We start from the raw sequence: 20363 nt of genomic DNA, 5'->3' as shown, positions 1-20363 counted from the left end.
TTACACGCAATATTAAAAAAAAAATCACAAGACTCCAACTGTATATAAAGGAGGAAAAAATGAAAATAATTTATAGCTTATATTTTAATATGTATACAGCTACATTAGAAGACATAATGAAATAATCAGATAAATTACGTTTAAGAAATATTCAACTGGGTATTATCAATAATTTTATGTATAAAGTCTTAGAAATAAGGGCTAAATAAATCTTTTTATGTTTATCACTAAGAATAAGACAACTATAAATGTAGACCAATATAGGTTTGTTACAGAGGTGACTCAATAATCATGAGTGACATTCCTGAAACTGTCATCATTTTTGGAGATGACAAAAAATTCTTGGTAAAGTTCTGAATAGAATAAATACATCCTCTCTTGATTTATAGGGTAATCAAATTCCTAACAAATTTAGTATATTTAGAACTGGACAACATTTTCTATGAAGTGCATAGTTAAGATCTACACTCAATTATATAAACTTTGTTTCTTCACCTTTATGAAAGTTGTATGGGACATGATCAAGAGGGACCTTCTAGAGCATTGTAGGAGTCTAGCATTCCTACTCTCCCCTCCCCAGATTTCAACAGAGCCCTGCAACCACTGTAAAAATCAAAAGCTCCTCACCCAGTTCCAAAGCCCCGAGCAGCAGTGCCACCATGTAGAATCACAGCTACAGCGATAGAAGAACCTAAACTATGATCAGTGCACGGGAGTCCTGTGACCTCCAGCAGGTTGCCCACAGGACATTGTGTTCTGTACGTATTTCGTGAATATGAATGAGTCACCAGACTTTGAATACCTGAAATAAATGGCATGTATGCAAAACAACAACAACAACAAACCCAGCAAAAGCAAAAAAAAAAAAAAAAAAAAAAACCAACAACAACAAAATTTATGGGTGTAAAGTTTCTTTTTTCTAAACCAGAATTGGCCTCTGCTCTTAGTCACATTATAGAAACCCTGGGGTACTTTAAAAAGCTCTGTTGCATGTTTGGTTCTCTGGAAGCAGCTTCTGACGTGGAATTTGGGGTGTGAGATGCTCACTGGGGAGCAACATCTAAGAAGGGAAGGAAGCACGACTGGGTAGAAGAAGAGGTTGTAAAGGTCTCAGCCAACCTGGTGGGAAGCCCTGCGGTGACTATTTGCAGTCTCGGTGCCCTGCTTTGTGCCAGAATTGCAGGCCTCTGTCACCAGACAGGGATCCTCACATGCAGAAAGGCAGGAAGGGGTGGCCTGGGGAAAGCTGCTCTTGGCAGCTGAGGCAGACCCTGAGGGAGCTGGTAGCCGGAGGTGGTGCACTGCCTGCACCCCCAGTGGCTTTGGGTGGCAGTCCGCAGACAAAGAGGGATGTGGGCGGTCACCTCCGGGCTACTACAGGGTTTGTGTACATCCTCACTGTGCCTCACAGTAACCCTAGGAGATAGACACCGTTATCATTCCCACTTCATAGATGAGGAAACTGAAGCTTGGGGAATTTTCACTCACTTTCCTGGTGTAAGTACCTAACTGGTGTCTCAGTGAGGACTGAATTCCGGGCCTTCCAAATGCCAGCTTCCCTCAGTGAGTTCACATGGGGTTGACAGTTTTCCCTCCCTCCCTCCCCTTTTCTGTGGCTGGTGTGAAGTGCTGTGGTCCTTGCTGGAGTAGGACACCTGAACTGCTAAAGCCTGTCTCATTCATGTGTTTTGGTTTTTTTTGTTTGTTTTTTTTTTTGTTTTTTTTTTTTTGTGGTTGGATGAATAGCTTACAGGTTGATTGGCACAGTGAGGTAGAAATATCTGAGTTCTTTTAAATTCCCAGATTTTATCACTTGATCAGCTTAAGGAATTAATTAAAAAAAAATCCTTGACATGCCTGATTGCTGCTTGTTTTGTGATAAGATTTTCCTTCCAGGTTGTTTCTGGCATAGATAAGGACATTTGATTTAGGGGCTTTTGAAAAAGAGTGCCTTGGGCCTTCAAGATATCACTTCCCAGGCCCCAGCCAACTGGAGTTAGCGGGTGAACCTCTCTCTGCCAGGCAGGTGCCTAGGAATCTGAGGTGTACTCCAGGAAGCCCGGGCCCTCCAGGCACACAGGCCTGGTTCCCGCCCCACTCCCTCTTCCTCTCTCTTGCCAGGCAGCTTTAGCCCTGGGCTCTCAGTGACCCATTGGAAAGGCTTTCAAATAATTTCCAGGTCTCCCAGGGAGAACTACTGTCTTTAATCAAAGGCAAGCCATTTCTGCTACTGTGTGTTGGAATAACTGGCTTTTTAACAAATCAAATGAAGATGACTGCTAGGTTTGAGGTCGGTCATAGGCAAGTCCAGTGGATCATAAGCATTATTAACTCCAACACATGAAATAAACACAACAGGAGCACAGCTGTTAGTAGGATAGTTTAATGTTTTTGAGGCTAGAGTTCTTTTAAAAAAATTTAATTTTTAAAAATCACAAAAGGTAGGGGTGCCTGGGTGGCTCGCTCGGTTAAGTGTCCAACTTCAGCTCAGGTCGTGATCTCACTGGTTGGTGAATTCAAGCCCCGTGTCAGGCTCTTTGCCGCCAGCTTGGAGCCTGGAGCCTGCTTTGGATTCTGTGTCTTCCTCTCTCTCTGCCGCTCCCCCACTCACACTCTGTCTCTCTCAAAAATAAATAAAGATTTAAAAAAAATTAAAGGAAAATTACAAAAGATATACCCATTGTAACAGTGAAATCTCCTGTCCCCTCCATTGCTGTCATACCGTTAAGGACATCAGTATCAACGGTTGTAGGCATTTCCTTCCTTACCTTTCCCTGTGCTTATTCAAATATGTACCAATATATTCACCCACATATTCTCCCCTTCTTTTTCAATAAAAATATTCTAAACATTTCATAAATGTCTTTATCCACAAAACAGTATATTATGGACACCCCTTCCCCAGGTCAGTACGTAGTTTCATAATATTTCATTGAGTCGATGTGTCGTGATTTATTCAACCGTTTTCTCTATTAATGGACATTCAGGTTGTTTTCAGTTTTCATTATTAAAAACAATGCTGCAATGAACACCATTGGTTTTTTAAATTTTTAAAATTTTCAGTTTTTTATAATTTTGTAAAGTTTATTTTATGTATTTATTTAGCGAGAGAGAGCGCACACACAGCAGGGGTGGAAAGAGAGGGAGAGAGAGAGAATCCCAAGCAGGTTCTGCTCCGGCAGTGTGGAGCCTGATGCAGGGCTCAAACTCACGAACGATGAGATCATGACCTGAACTGGGATCAAGAGTTGGACGCTTAACCGACTGAGCCACCCAGGCGTCCCTGAACATCATCAGTTTTAATAGTGCTTCTGCAGGCACTGTGAAGCTGGGAATAGGGAGATGAACAAGACAGAGACGCTCCCTGCTTTCTAGAGGTTTGTAGTAGGGGGAAGCTGTGTATAAACAGGTAAAGCAATGCATAAAATAGGAAATAGCATTTAGAAGTAAGGGCTCCGAGAAAAATAAAGTAAGATGCTTTATTAGAAGAAGGGTGCCTTTCAGGAGGTAGGTTGAAGCTGAGACCATGGGATCGAAGATACAGCTCTTTGGACACCTGCAGTAAGAGTGCTCCAGGTAAGGGAGGTTATTTTCTTGTGCTCTGGTCACTTATCAATGCAGTTTGCCAGACAACCTTATGCAACCGTTGTAGCGGTTCACACTCCACCCAGCAGTACATCACAGGCCAGTTTCCCTGCACCTTCCTCAGCTTTAGGTGCTATTAGTTTTTCAAAATTTTGCCATCCTACACATGAAAAATGGACATTTCCCTAAGTGCTAAAAGTTAGACAGCTTTTTCTGTGTTCATTGACCTTTTCACCTTTCTCTTCCTTCGATTGCTTATTCATTGACTTCTTCATTGCTTATTCAGTGACTTTGCCATTAAAAGAAATTGGGTTATCTAGCCTCTTCTGACCAGTGTGTAGATGCTCTTGATTTACCAGAGCCTCGTGTGTCCTGAGTTATTTCCTCTTCATCTTACTGCTTCTGAGACTTCTTTTCCTTCAACATCAGAGAGATTCAGTCCTTGTTAATCCCTAGGGATTATGAACCTAAGGCTTTTCAGAGACCTAAAAACATGTCTGCAAATCAAGAAAAAATCAGTTTATTGGCTTCTTGAAATCTAAAAGAAAACTGTAAAATGAAGGTGGTATATATTTAAACAAATGCCTATAAAACATATAACATGTCAACCAGCCACAACTCAACTCAATATATAGTTATTCATAACTCAAATAAAAGTAATGTATACTGGGTGTGGGAGGTGGGTATATTTTTACATTTTTAATATGGTGTGGGATAGGACTTCTAAATGAAAAAATGGTCTGTGGCTTCAGAGATTTAAGCCACCCTCATATCTCCCAGAATTCTTAAAAAGACAGCATTCTTTCTTGTACTTATCTCTCAGGTTCCTTGATTTCTCCTTTTCTTGTTCTGTCTTTAGTTTCTCTGTGTTATTACCTCCTGGTCACTTGGAAGTCTTCACTCGGGTTCTGCGCCTTCCCACCCTGCCACTGGACTGATCTAGCTCAGTCTCTGATGGCCCCATGACCTAGTTCTCACCTTAGTTTGGAATTCTTTTGGGCTGTTGACCTTGCTGATTACTCCCTTTTGGAAGCTCTTTGGCTTTCTTGATTTTTTTTTTTTTTAATGTTTATTTATTTTGAGAGAGCGAGAGCGAGCGGGTACACGCAAGCAGGGAGGGGGCAGAGAAAGAGAGAGAGAGAGAATACAATCAGGCTCTGTGCCACCAGCCCTACTTGGGGCTTGATCTCACTAACCGTGAGATAATGGTCTGAGCCAAAATCAAGAGTCACCGCTTAACTGACTGAGCCATCTAAGTGCATCTACTTCCTTGATTTTGCCCATTTTCTCATAGTTTTCCTTGTACTTTTCTGATCTTTTCTCCTCAGTCCTTCACCAACTCAATGTTGGTTCCTTACAGACCCTTACCTGACTCTTTTCCTTGGCTAATTTCAGCAATTCCTTTGTCTTCAACTACCCTATTTGCTGCACACTGCTTCTAATCCTTTGTAGAGAAAAAAGAATATAAATTTTCAAAAGAATCTGCACATCCCTCCCACCACCACAAACTAAACAAAGCAAACCTTAAAAGATATTGCCTTAACCCAAGAGAGTACTTGAAAACTGTGATTTGCAGTTCATTACTAGGTTGTGAATGTAAGGAGCTGTGATTGCGTTTCTAGGAAATAAAATAGAACTGAAAATATAATTTTATATCATATGTAGTAAGATATTATTTTGTGAAATTTTTGTTAACAATGTGTATTTGTGTGTGTCAGGACTGGTCTCATAACTGAGCCTTGTAAAAAAAAAAAATTAGGAATTTCAAGATGGCGACCACAGAGACCTTCACCATAAGTGGGGCCATTCTGAGCATGGGACCCAGTGCAGCTGCACACCCATGAAGCCATGGTGTTTATGAACTAGGTTCAAAGGTAAATTATTTTCTTACTATGGGTCACAGGCAAATATAAGTTTGAAAGCCACTGGTTCTAATGTGTGCCAAGATTCATGCAAAAGGGTCTCCATGGGGGCGCCCGGGTGGCTCAGTCGGTTAAGCGTCCGACTTCGGCTCAGGTCATGATCTCACAGTCCGTGAGTTCGAGCCCCACGTCGGGCTCTGTGCTGACAGCTCAGAGCCTGGAGCCCGTTTCAGATTCTGTGTCTCCCTCTCTCTCTGCCCCTCCCCTGTTCATGCTCTGTCTCTCTCTCTCTCTCAAAAATAAATAAACGTTAATAAAAAAAAAAATTAAAAAAAAAAAAAGGGTCTCTATGGACTCCAAGTGTGGAGTAGCTGGTTCCAGCTGTTTGTGTTCAGGCACTCCTCTCATCTGCTCACCTCCACCTTGCAGCTTTCTTTGTTCCTGCCTCCGTGGGCCCAGTTTCTGCTGTGTTGGTGCCCAGCTGATTATGTCTGGCTCCCGGATCTCAGCTTGGTCATCTTTAGTTGTCTGTCCCCCTGCATTGTGTAGCAAGTCTGGGGAAACACCCTTCCCGTGGGCCCCTGGGGGAATGGCTTGGACACTGCCTACAACGAAATACTAAGGTTTCTCTTACTTCCAGCCCAGATGTCTCTTCTCAGTGTTAGTCTATTTATTACTTCTTAGAAATTATACCTGGATGTCCCTTATGTCCTTCCGACTCATTTTCCACTTCACCTTTCCATCTACCTCCAGACCTGCTCTGACTTTTTTATTCATGGCTTTGGTTAGTGTCACTACTGTTTACTCAGTTGGCCAAACTTAAAACTGTAGAGGTTATTCTTCATTCTTCCATTCTTCCTTGTTTTCCACCTCCTCATATCCATCAGCTGCCAAGTCTTGTCAGCTTGGCCTCCTACATAAATGCTTTGAGTCTGTTTTCTCTTCTCCAAGTCTGGCAGAGAGTCTGACTCCTGGGCAGGGCATACAAGGCCCTTCACCTTGGTCCTCATCTGCATTCCATCCTCAGCTCTTACCCTACCCCAACAATCCCTGCTCTAGCCACAGATCTGTTCCCCTAAGTTCTTGGGCTTCGTGAGCAACAGCACACCCTTCATTCCCTGGTACATTTGGAAATGTGTGGGGCATTACATTAGTTATCATGATGATTGGAGGTTGCTACCAGCAATTAGTGGGTGAGGTCAGAGATGGCAAATACCCTGCAGTGTGTGAGGCAGTCTCTGAAATGGGAAATTGTCCCACCCAGAACTGCGGGAGGCCACCCTGTTGAGAAACAGAATGGTACTGTTTCATGCTTCAGCCCTTTGTACCTGCCATTCCCTTGGCCTGAGATGCTCCTCTTCGACCTCTGCCTGCAGAACTCCTGCATAGTTTTTGAGTTCCAGTTGAATCATGCCACCTACTTTCTGAAGCCTCCTGTGCCCCTTTTCACACCGAAGTTAATCAGTCCCCACACTTTGTTCCAGGGTGCTTGGACCTCCAGTGGAGCACTTCTTTGAGTGTGTCTTTCCTTGCAGAAGGGCTGGTCTTCTTCCACTTTGTACTCTCTGCAGCTAGCATGATGCCAGCAGGTAGTGGGTGTGCAATTAGGTAAAGAGAGTGGAACGGCTGAGGTAAATGAAACCATAGCTTTGCAGCCACACAGTTCTTGGATTGGGCTTTACTTGTTACACTTGAATTCTGTCTTCTCCTTCCTCCCCCACTTCTCCTTTTTTCCCCCCCTTTCTCAATTGCAGCCTTTCTAACTCTGGCATGCGCTTCTTCATTACTACAGATTGGCTATCTTCCATAGTTACAGTCATCTGTGGTTCCTCGAGGCATCTAAGAATTGAAATAGATCTTGGCCATCTTTGCTCTGGAGGTGTGATGGCAGGAGTCACAGCTCCTGTTTCCAAGGCAACAGCCTTCTGGTTATGAGTAGAGTGCTTTTCTTAGTGGATCTGCATTAGCAGAGAGGAATTTTAGGGCTTGTATCTCCGTATGCAAACTCTCCCTGCTTTATTGCTCATCAAAGGCCAGTTTACATGGAGAATTGAGCAGGGCAAGATATTACTCTGCTCTGGCAATTCTGAAACTTTTTATTGAAGCATACTATACATGTAGGAGAGAGCATATATAATAAGTACGCATCTCTGTGAACACACCCATGTAAATAGTACCCAGGTCAAGAAACAGCACCCCACATTTAGTGGTTTTTCGTGGAAATGTTGAATATTTTTTCTAATGTGCATTTCTTATTTTAATTAAGAATCGCATTTCTTTCCCAAACCAATCTTAATCTAAGATCTGCCATATAGATGCTTCTCCTCATGCATTTTCCCATTTTTAAATTTTTAATTAAAAAAAAATTTTTTTTAAATTTAAGATCATAGTACCTTGTGTGTAAGTTGGTGCAAGTGGGATTTTGGAGTCAGATCATTCCAAAGTGAATCCCGTCTGTCATCCATGCTGTGCAACTATGTATTGCTTTTACCCTTCGGGGTCTCAATTTCCTCACCTGTAAAATAGAGATAATATATTTCTTTTGCAGGATTAAATTGAGGAATAAATGAGATAATGAATGTGAGAAATACCAGCATTTCTGTGCTTGGTTCACAGAAAGTCAATGCATGATAGTTTCTTCTCTTTTCTTACCCAAGGTTGAAAATTGTCAGAGCCTTCCTGGATAACTGTTATCACTCCATGATCTAGTTGCCTCCTCCTTCCCCTGACCCAATTTATCTCCAATGCTTGTCTCTCCAGGTCTGTCTTCCTGAACCATTATTGCTATATTTACTATTCCTTTCTCAAAAAGACAAATAGATTTTCAAGGCATGTATGTTAAAACCTGGGGTAGGAGGACTTCAGAAGTGGTCTCCAGAGCCTCTGGCTTATCACCTATAACTGCCACCTGGAGAACCGTGTTACTTCAGGGAATGAGTGTGTTGACCACACTGTAACACGTGTAGAGAAGTGTTTGAGAGACATACATAGCTTTCTCCAGCCCAGTCTCTTGTCTCTTTGGTGAGCCTTAGGGTTTCTTTCCACTGCACTCAACCAGTGGCAATGTCCTCATTGATCAGCAGTTTGGGCATTTCAGACACACTTTGCCCTTTGGCCATGGAGAAGGTAATGCCCTTGGGCCATAGAGAAGGAGACAGTTGGCAGCCCTGAGCCCCTCTTTTCCTGTCATGATCTGCTGGGTTTCTGAGCCTTATTTCAACTTGAGATATATGACACCTGGAGGTCCTGTACCATTTTGGTTTTGAGGATTCGAGGGGCTCTACTTTTAACTCTGGGACTCTGTGTGAAGTCAAGTCTGATTCTGCCTTTGTGTTCCATGTTGGAAAATGGGGCTTTGGTTTTTTGTTCCTAAGTTATAATTTCTACCTTGTACCTAATCTGTTGACTCTTTCTCACTTCCTCCCCTGGTGACTTTACTATAGCTCCTCTAGAATGGCTTCCTCCCTTGGAACCCCAGTGTTGAGAATAGGGTTTGCACTCCCTACAGACTTCTCCATACTCCTGGTGTTTTGTTTTAGACATCCCTACTCTAGCCCTAGACCAGCTGCTTACTTAGACAGCCACCAGTTATCCGGGGCCATAATTTCAACTACCCTGCCTAATGGAACGATTGTCTGTTAGCCACTGGAGATGCCACACTGAGATAGTGTGAGTTCCTTTAGTACCTCTTGTTTGGATCTTGGCTGTCTGACCTATTACCTATCCAGAACTAGGTGGAGAATCAGGAAGAAGTCTGAAAAACAGAGCTTGTAATCAGCCAGTCTTAGATGTCACAAGATCTAAGGATTACATTCTTTACTCCTAGGAGAAGACCTCAGACCCTCAGAGTTTTATACTCGTATCTTAGACAAACTGCTGTGGTTCTCTGGCTTTTAAGCACACAGTAAATTAGAAATAGCCAATTATAGGTGTTAATAATAGAGAGAAATGACAGTGCAACAGAAAGAGAAGGGTAGGAAAAAGGACAAAAGTATGAAAGAGCTGAAAAATTATGTAAAATATTCTGGAGTGATTTAGTATTTTAAAGCATACTAAGAACATCTTTGAAATACAGGCTATACATAGTAGTACGCTTTGCTATTGGCAAAATATGCTATTATAGCCCTTATAATCTTCTCAAGAAGGTAAGAAATGATACTACTATACATTTTAAGAAAATCTCCACCTGAAATGGCTAAAATAAGAAGCATTCCCACATTTATGAGGGCTAAATCTGTATTCTTTCCTGCATCTAATATTTATTGAGCACCTATTATGTCCCAGGTACTCTTCTAGGTGCTGAAGCTGTATTACAAAGCAAAATGCAAAATCCCTGCCCTCTCAAAGACTAATCTAGAAGACTAGGCTATCCAGAGCAAGTAATTCTCCATGACCTGAGAGGGTCAAAGTTTTTTTTTTTTCTTTTTACTATTTTTAATAGATTATATGTAGGCAGTTTTTCTATGTTGTGAATAGATTAAATGGAAGAGATTATTTCTAGGACTTTCAAAATTGGCTCTATGAATGTCACATACCACACTGAAAATCTCTTTGCAGGGGCTCCTGGGTGGCTCAGTTGGTTAAGCATGCCAACTTCGACTCAGGTCATGAACTCACAGTTTGTGAGTTCCAGCCCCATGTTGGGCTCTGTGCTGACAGCTCAGAGCCTGGAGCCTACTTCAGATTCTGTGTCTCATTCTCTCTCTGCCCCTCCCCCACTTGTGCAAAAATAAATAAATGGAAAAAAAATAAAAAAAAAAAGAAAATTTCTTTGCAGCTTGACTTACCCTAGTTATTTCATTTTTCATCACAACAGGAAGTAAGAGGTGTGGCTTGTTTTTCTGCAGGTGGGGAAATGGTAGAATGGAGAAGTGTAGACTTGCCTGAGGTTGTACAGAGGTTAGTGGCACACTTCATTTCCTGTAGTGGAAGATTTCCCACTCCCAAGTTCAAGTCCCGGAGTTGGAGCCATCATTCAGTTTGCATAAAGAGAAAGTCCACATTTTAAATATGAAAGATGAAAAAAATGGAGTGATTTGTTTGTGTAATCAGTCCTAAAATGAATTCTTCACCCATGGCCTCTGGGTCAGGTAGCAGACTTGAGACTTCCTTGTATATTAGTGGCTTAACTGTCTCTCTTAAAGATGTAATTTCAACTGTAATTTTCTCCCCCCCCCCCGCCTTCTCTCCAGCATGCTTATAGAATGCTCGTAGCTGTTATCTGAGGCTTTCTAAATTATCAAAATGAAACAGCTACTGCAGCTTTTATTTTGGTCCCTAATCAGAAAAGACTGAAAATAGTGGTGTTTGGTGGAGAATTCTTTATTTTTTTAGGCTTATTTATTTATTTGACAGAGAGAGAGAAGGGGGGGGGGAGGGAGAGAGAGAAAGAGAGGGAATATTCCAAGCAGGTCCTGCACTGTCAGTGCAGAGCTTGACACGGGGCTTGATCCCACAAACTGTGAGATCGTGACCTGAGCTGAAACCAAGAGCCAGACACTCAACCCACGGAGCCACCCAGGCACCCCATGGTGGAGAATTCTTTAGACTAACCTCTGGTTGGTCCTCTGAAAGACTGTGAGTTCATCGGCCAAGAGCTACCATCCCTCAGATGGGTTCTACTCACCCAAGCAGTCACTTTGCCATCCAAGCACAAAGTCTTACTTACATACAGCTTTCCCCTTGCCTGTATCCAGCTTCTGACTTTCTGCTTGGAGAGTGAGCATTTGATTTATTATTTTTTACCGAAGGTAATTTTTGTGAGGGGATATGTCATATGCTTGGCATTCTGGACTGATTTTTAATTCTCTCAAGTCAAATATGCTTTAAATGTTAGCCTTTGGAAGATGTGATAAAATACTTTTGCTACTGGAGTTCAGGTTGTGAAAACATAGGTGGTTTGGATTAGAACTCTTAGGTTATACTGCTAATAAAGCCACAAGGTTGAACTATTATCAAAAATTTTTCTTTTGGGGGGCGCCTGGGTGGCGCAGTCGGTTAAGCGTCCGACTTCAGCCAGGTCACGATCTCGCGTTCCATGAGTTCGAGCCCCACGTCAGGCTCTGGGCTGATGGCTCAGAGCCTGGAGCCTGTTTCCGATTCTGTGTCTCCCTCTCTCTCTGCCCCTTGCCCGTTCATGCTCTGTCTCTCTCTGTCCCAAAAATAAATAAACGTTGAAAAAAAAAATTAAAAAAAAATTTTTTTCTTTTGTTCCTGTTTTTAATATCACAGAATTAAGTACTCCTTCAAGTATTAAAGGAAAGTGACATTCATTGGTTTGCAGTATCCTCATGGCAGAATTTAATATACTCTGTTCATAAATGGTCTCAATTATAACACTTTCTGCATATGAGAAATCTGCACTCAGGAGTTGAATCACAAAACAGAACACTCAGTCATTTTTCATTAGATAAAGCAGAGGCAGTAAAGAAGAGAGAGAGAGGGAGAGAGAGAGAGCGCCCAAGCTTTCATTTTAAGACAGCTTTTACTTAAGGAAGTGCATTAGTGTTTCTGTGACTAAAATAAGGAAAAGCTACCTGGCATGTGGAATGGGTTAATGATGTGTTTACTCTTACTTGGGGTTTTGGCTAGAGTGAAGCTTGGGGTTGATATTGGCCAGAGTAGCTCTGTGAGGACTCTGCTCTGCAGGAGGCTCCCTGGATTTTCTCAGTGTTTTTGGCTGCTGACTCTTGAACCATTTTTGTCCTCTAGCCAACCATCATTTTCGTTCTGTAAGCGGTAATGACTATTAAAAAATTGGGAAAGTTTTGTATCTTTAAAAAAAATTTTTTTTAATGTTTTTATTTATTTTTGAGACAGATGGAGACAGAGCATGAGCAGGGGAGGGGCAGAGAGAGAGAGGGAGACACAGAATCCAAAGCAGGCTCCAGGCTCTGAGCTGTCTGCACAGAGCCCGATGCGGGGCTTGAACTCACGGACTGTGAGATCATGACCTGAGCTGAAGTTGGACGCTTAACCAACTGAGCCACCCAGGCACCCCTCGTATCTTTTAAACATATTGTATAATTCTATTTTTAAAAATACTTTCTTTTTTAAAGAGCAGTTGTAAATTCACAGCAAAAATTAAGAGGAAGATACAGAGATTTCCCATATACCACCTGTTCCCACATGGGCATAGCCTCCCCCATTATCAGCATCCCTGATGGGCTTGTACATTTGTTGCAGTTGATGAATCCACACTGACACATTATTTTCTTTTAAGTTTTATTTATTTAAGTAATTTCTACACCCAACATGAAGCTCGAACTCATGACCCCAAGATCAAGAGTTGCATGCTCTCCTGACTGAACCAGCCAGATGCTCTGACATTGACACGTTATGTTGTAATTTTTTTTTAAAGAATCTATGAAATCTGACCTAGTAACTTTATCCTAAGTATTTTGTCCAGTTACCTGCAGTCACAGATTTCAGTTTCCTGAGCTGTAAAGATGTGATTTTTCTCTTTACTCTCAGGGGTCTGCAAGAGGTTAAGATAAGGTTCCCATTTTACAGATGATGTGAAGTATTCCACTGCCCAGATATGTCCTGCCTTTTGATGGAGGCACGATAAGGGCAGAATGAGATCTTTGTTAGGCGGGTGAGGTGGATGCTAGGCCAGAAGAAAAGACTTTCCTCTTCTGAAAGATGCCCAAGTAATGGGTAGGAAAGCCACTTCTTGTTCTGGGTTACTTATCTTGATTTGGGGGATTATGAAGAGTGATACTAACAATACAAAAAGACTGATTTTAACATCAAAGTAACATTAAACACAAAGGATGCAAAAAACATGGAGGGAAATTTCCTTCAAGAGATACAGGGTGCTTTCTGTTTAATAAGGAGCACATATCAAAAGATAGTTGTTGGGGCGCCTGGGTGGCGCAGTCGGTAAAGCGTCTGACTTCAGCCAGGTCACGATCTCGCGGTCCGTGAGTTCGAGCCCCGCGTCGGGCTCTGGGCTGATGGCTCGGAGCCTGGAGCCTGTTTCCGATTCTGTGTCTCCCTCTCTCTCTGCCCCTCCCCCGTTCATGCTCTGTCTCTCTCTGTCCCAAAAATAAATAAAAAACGTTGAAAAAAAAATTAAAAAAAAAAAAAAGATAGTTGTTGAATTCAAAGTACTTCAAGAGATGTATTAATAAGGATCCTGCTTTGGTCAAAATAACAACACAGAAGTTTATTTTACTCTCATCTATACTGGCTTGAGCATAAGCAGACCCAGGCTGAGAAGATAGTTCCGTGATGTTGGGGATAAAGTTTCTTCCTCTCTCATTACTGTGCCCTCTCCTACCACACATCTTCCATCTTCCAGCTAACATGGTTGCTCTACTTTCTACCATTGTGGGAGTTAGAAAAGGGAGGGCAACCTCCTTTCCTTTTAAAAGCATGACCTAGGGACGCCTGGGTGGCTCAGTTGGTTGGGCGTCTGACTCTTGATTTCAGCTCAGGTCATGATTTCACAGTTTGTGGGATCAAACCCTGTATCAGGCTCTGTGCTGACTCGTGGAGCCTGCTTGTGATTCTCTCTCCCCCTCCCTCTCTGCCCCTCCCCTGCACATGCGCTCTCTCTCTGTCTCTCTCTCTCAAAAGAAATAAACACTAAAGGGGCGCCTGGGTGGCGCAGTCGGTTAGGCGTCCGACTTCAGCCAGGTCGCGATCTCGCGGTCCGTGAGTTCGAGCCCCGCGTCGGGCTCTGGGCTGATGGCTCGGAGCCTGGAGCCTGTTTCCGATTCTGTGTCTCCCTCTCTCTCTGACCCTCCCCCGTTCATGCTCTGTCTCTCTCTGTCCCAAAAATAAAAATAAACGTTGAAAAAAAAATTAAAAAAAAAAAAATATCATGTGGTTTATCTCCATTGCCCAGAACCAATCACATGACAACTTACCTGCAAGGGAAGTTAGGGAATGTAATCTTTAGGTAGGCAGCCATGTGCCCAGCTAAGCCTTCTATTTTCACAGAGGTAAGGGAGGTAAGGGAGAATGGGCACTGCCTCTGCGACACAAAAAAGGAGCAAGAATATGTTCCTCAGTGTTGCTGTACCACTGTGGGTTGGAGGCAAATTCAGACCTGACACTACCCCTCGTAATGAGGCATAGTTACAATTCACGAGCAGGACCAGAACATAACACGCAATGTATATGTCTTACACTTAGTGTATTGCTCGGATGAGGGAAGTTCATTTTGAATGTATTGTCATTCTATAGTTAAAAGTGATTGTACTTTTAAATATTCTTTTGTGGGAAGAAGGGACTTGTTTTGGCAAGTTGGAATTTTCACACAGAATTTCCATAAGCACAAATCCATATGCATTGAAAGGAGAAAGGGATTCAGAAGGGGCAACCTCCAGGGAGTAGGTAAAAATATGTCATTCTGGATGGGAATTTGATTCTGGAGTTGTCAGTGGTTGGTAATTAGGGTTGACTTTATGATGTTGATTCTAGGAATGGAGCCAAACATTACAAACCCATTTAGAACTCTCCTTACCCCGTATGAGTAACTATATTAATAAGTAATTTCAGGGTCTGGGCTCTACAATAATTTCATTAAAATAGAGCAGTGTCTCGTGTTTCCCTACAAGGAGATAGTGCCAGAAAGCTCTGCCATTTATTCTTTCTGACTGCTTCCTGTCTGGATTTTGTTTATTGCCCTCTTCCCAGAGCGCTCTATCAGAGGGAACTACTGTATAGCCCAGAAGGTTTGTTTGTATCAAAGTATGTGGCTATTCTGTTCTGATTGGTAGGAAGTGAGCTGCCCCTGATACTCAGATTCTTGTTGTAAAGACTAGCGCATGCCAGACATTGTGGAATTTGGGTTGAGATATCTAATTAGTGTGTTTACATTTCACCCTCAGTTCTCCTCTTATTTCATTACACATGGCAAAGGTGATTTTGACATTTGAGCCTTTTCAGATCCTCTTTTCCTCAAAAGGTGAACTAGATTTACAGGCTCTTTTCTGACCATCTCTGAAGAGTTAAGGAGGCCCTATCTCTCATGTAGTATGAGGCAGCATTCTTGTTGACTTAGTGGTATCTCCAGCATTGTTCTGGTCCTTTTCTTGGCAACGAAAAGTCTCAGATTCTCTGGAGTGGTCTGTCACTCCATCTGAAACATTCTTCAGGAGACGCAGCAGTGCTGACAGCTGGTATAGAAGACATAGGGGTCAACTGTAGTCAAAGCTTTGCCTTTGGCATAGAGACTTGGGGTGAAAGTTTTTAGAAGAGATTGTCAATTTTGCTGTTGTTTTTATCAAGAAAACCTCATTTGGGTTTCCCTTTATTAAATTTTTTTAATGTTTATTTATTCTGGAGAGGGACAGAGAGACAGAGCACAAGTCGGGGAGGGGGAGAGAGAGAGATGGAGACACAGAATCCGAAGCAGGCTCCAGGCTCTGAGCTGTCTGCAGAGCCCGATGCGGGCCTCAAACCCACAAACCGTAAGATCATGACCAGAGCTGAAGTTGGACGCTTAACTGACTCAGCCACCCAGGCGCCCCAGCACCACATTATTTTTAATGAATTATAGCATGTGACCCTCTGCTTATAGATGAGCAAAGCATAGTTATAAACCTCAGGAGATAGTTCAGGACTTTAGATAAAGTAAGAACTCAGAGAAGGCAGACTTCATCCATGGTGAGTCCTTCCCAATGACATTGTGGTGTCTCCAGCACCAGGCTCAGCTCCCGGCACAAAGGGGTCTGCTGCATATGCTTGTTACCTCTTGAATTAATAATGATGAATTGGAGGACAGTTGAACAAAGAAAAAGGACAAGATTTGAAAGCAAAATTTCCTCAGGCAGCCTAAGGAGGATTGGTTAGCTTAGATGGAAAAGGTCAAGAGAGATTATTTGCAGGAGTTTAGAAATTTATGGTGGAAAAGTAAAATGGTGCAGCTTCTGTGGAAAACAGTGTGGCAGTTCCTCAGAAATCAGACATAAAATTATTATTTGATGCAACAGTTCCACTTCTGGGTATGTATCCAAAGAAACTGCAGGCAGAGACTTGAACAGGTAGTTGCCAACCAACAAGTGTGGCAGTATTATTCACAGTAGCCAAAGATGGAAATAGTTCAGATGAATGGATTAACAAAACGTGGCACATGCATACTATGGACTATTATTCAGCCTTAAAAAGGAATGAATTTCTGATACATGCCACAACACGGAAGAATCTTGAAGATATTGTTAAGTGAAATAAGCCAGACACAAAAGGACAAATATTGTGAGGTCCCGCTTATATGAGGTACTGGGGGTAGTCAAATTAATAGAAACAGAAAGTAAAATGGTGGTTACTAGGGGCGAGGGAGAGGAGGCAAGAGAGAGTTATTCTTTAACATGTACAGCTTTTCCATATAAGATGGTGAAAAAGTTCTGGAGATTGACAGTGGTGATGTTTGCATAATAATGCGAATGTATTTGATGCCACTAAATCATACACTTGAAAATGGTTAAAATGGCAAATTTTATATTATGAATATTTTACCACAATAAAAAAAATCTGTGCAAAAAATATTGTATACTAAAAAAAAAAAAAGAAGGGAAATGGAACTGAAGAAAGTCAGGGCTGTTTTTTTCCCAAAGATTTATAACGATTAGTAAAAAGCTGACCAGTATTGTGTGTGGATTCTAAGTTTTATCAAGTAAAAAGTCTCTGTGTGCCTTCAATTTATTCTTTATGTATTTTTAAATTATTATTATTATTTTTTTTAGAGAGAGAGAGAGCATGAGCCAGGGAAGGGGGCAGAGAGAAAGAGAGAGAGAGAGAGAGAGAACCCCAGTAGGCTCCATACTCCCTGGGATCATGACCTGAGCCAAAATTAAGAGTCAGATGCTCAGCTGACTGAACCTCCTAGGTACTCCTAATTTGTTTTTATTTTTTTTATTTTTTTTATTAAAAAAAATTATTTTTGAATGTTTATTTTTGAAAGAGAGAGACAGACAGACAGACAGACAGAACATGAGCGGAGGAGGGGCAGAGAGCAAGGGAGACACAGAATGTGAAACAGTCTCCAGGCTCCGAGCTGTCAGCACAGAGCCCGATGCGGGGCTCGAACTTGTGAACCGCGAGATCATGACCTGAGCCAAAGTCAGACGCTCAACTGACTGAGCCACTCAGGCACCCCTCTAATTTGTTTTTAAAGACTACTTCTTAAAACTATGGTCAAATCGTACTGAACTGGCAAACATACTGCTTTCGTAAGCACATTCAGCCCCATTTGACTTCCTTTGCAAAACAACCTAAAAGAGAGCTAATCACTTGGACTGTAAAGAAAACCCTTACAGTTATGGTGGCGGCCTCGGAGTCCTAGAATCTGTTTAAGCTCAGGCACCTGCATTTTAAATCCCAAACCTGTGCCAACAGTCTGCTCTCTTCTTAGAGGCTGAATTCGTGTTTTCATCGATTCCTCCATTTTTACGAAGATGGGTTGCTTTGAGAGGTTTGGCGAATCTACTGAGGCACCCACAGCATGAATCTAGTGTTTCCTCCTTCCTTCCTTTGTACAGACTGTCTTCAACCTGTGATCTATGAGAAAGTTGAAGCCACTTACAGCACAGTTTACTGTTTATTGGGGATACATGGAACGCCTTGGACTAGGGTCATGTGTCTGGTTCAAATTTCATAGGAGGTAATTGCTTAGAATACAGGCTTCTTGACTTGCATTATGTATATCGACCCTTACACCTGCTTCTTCTCCTGTGCCATTTTCTGAAACACCTATGCCTTTGTTTTAGGTCTTTTCTACAGGAGATTAATGTAGTTGCATATATATATATGTGATGTCTTCTCCAGAAGGGATCTTAAAGTGTATTTTTTTTAAAAACTTGAGCCTGAAAATAGATATTTAACTTCAGAATATATACTTATATATTTCCTCTTCATCTTCCCCAGGTTGATTGATTTCCTAATGTGATGACTATAATTCCCTTTGGTTTTGTTACTTTGATGTAGATATTTGTGTTCAAATTGTCATATCTTTTTGCTCTACTGGCCTACAGGTGCTTTTTGTAAAGCTGTTCATGTGTCAGTATATGGAGAATATCTAAATTTTGGAGCCTTAAAAAAAAGATCTTTTAAAGGCACTGAGTCAAAGACACATAATAGAAAGGCAGGAATCTTTTTTACCACTGCTTCTGACAGTTGGGGGTCTATCCCTGACTGTTGTCAAGTTCATACGGCTAGTGATTTAGAAGCCAGCCTGGTCTATTGTTGGATATTTGCTAGAAACTCATTCTTCATCTGAAGTCTCTCCCTTTTAAAATTTCTTTCCCCATTTGTCTTACTTTCTGCCATCCAGAGCAATAAGTGAAAATGGTATGAATTCAATGATATAATATCTTAGCTTTGAAAATGGGTTCAAATTATAGGTCATCCATACATTTTCTTTCAAACCTCCTATACAAAAGACAGCTTCCCTTAGGAAAATATACATTCAGAATATTATCTGAGTCCCCTCAATCATTTTTCTAGATTTAGATCAGATCAATCAAGATTCCTTATTATTTTTAAACTGCACTCAGTAATTACCTTTTAAAAGATCTGGTGCAAAGTATAGCACAGATGCACGATTATGAAACGTTTCTTTATTTGGTGGAAATCCTTATAGTAAGCACAGTGTTCTGCTCTGGTTTTCATTATGTGACAGAGGTGTGTTGTTACCTTTTGTCAGGATTCCAGCACTACTTTCTCTGGCTTTCTTGTCCTGGTCAATGTGTGGTTGCCTGTGGTGGGACAGCCGCCTGGGCAAACTCGGGGGTGCTGCCTCTTCCCACACTGGAAGTGGTGATAACAGCAAAGCATGTGACAACCTGGAGAAAAAGAAAGTTCACAGTCCTACTGAAGACAGGCCTTACAGTTCTTCTCTTGGGGGAAGCGGGCATAACATAATTCACAGATTCTCTATTCTAGAACTCTGTCGGTTTAAGGGAAGGCAAGTTAGAATGGGTCCTTCTTGCTATGTAAGAAGTAATACTTAGTTTATATCCAAGTAGGAGCCTGCACAGTTGTTAATTTGATTTTGCTGTCCCTTGTATCTTTTTTTTTTTTAATCTCAGAGTTCTCGTGCCCACAGCAAAAGTGATTTACCTTACGAAGAATGGGACCCTGCATTGCTGTATTATGGCTTTGCATCATTTTGCTCATGGTTCTCAAATTGGAGTTCTCTGTGGCACGCCTGGGTGGACTACTTGAGGAGCTGAGCCTCCAGAATGCTGGAGCCCAGCCCGGGGAGGACAGCCTCCAGACTGGATGTCTTGCAGGGACCCAGGCAGCATTGCATTCTACCTCTTGCATCTGCTTCTCTCTGAGGTTCTTGCTCATTCCTTCCCTTTCTGAAGACCACCTTTCTTGACTCCTTGGACCACATACGTAGTAGCTATAGGTCCATCCAAAGAGAGAGATTACATTTCACCCTTCATCTCCTCACATTCCCTGGAGAGAGAATCTCTTTAGTCCCCCTGAAGTGGCCAGGGCCTTCCCTGGATGGTGAGGGCCTGGGGGCAGAACATTGCACAAACGGCTCTTAGGAACTTGCTTTGTGGATGTGTTTTGCATTTGGGCAGGGGAGCATTTTTAATAAGGCAGTCAATCTGATAGGAGTGCACCCTATTGGGTACATTAAATATTATAATACACTTAATACCTCCTCCTGGAGTATCCCATTTGTCCTGTAGTTTTAGGAGAAACATTATTTTGATATTAAAGCAAGTGCATAGTTGAAATAGGAACCGAGGTGGAATATAGGTAAGAATTTTTAAGATAACCATGAGGGGAAAATAGTTAAATTTTGTATTTGGGACATACTCCTCTGCTGTTGAAATACTTTGGTCGGGTAGTTGAGGAAACACCAACATGTCTGGCCAATTGCAGGCTGGAGTTGGAAGATTAACATGAAACCATCTAGTAAGCTAGCGAGTGCTTTCTCCTATTTCA

General features: G+C 41.9%; 1 protein-coding gene across 4 annotated transcripts in view; it reads left to right on the top strand.

Moving 5' to 3' along the window:
- The window catches only part of ANKRD44 (ankyrin repeat domain 44), a 325303-nt gene that overhangs the window by 32017 nt on the left and 272923 nt on the right, over window positions 1-20363 (top strand). The window lies entirely within an intron of this gene.

The sequence above is a fragment of the Lynx canadensis genome, chromosome C1 (assembly GCF_007474595.2).
Source record: "Lynx canadensis isolate LIC74 chromosome C1, mLynCan4.pri.v2, whole genome shotgun sequence".
Lineage (NCBI taxonomy): Eukaryota > Metazoa > Chordata > Mammalia > Carnivora > Felidae > Lynx > Lynx canadensis.
This window is presented reverse-complemented; position numbering and strand designations above follow the sequence as displayed.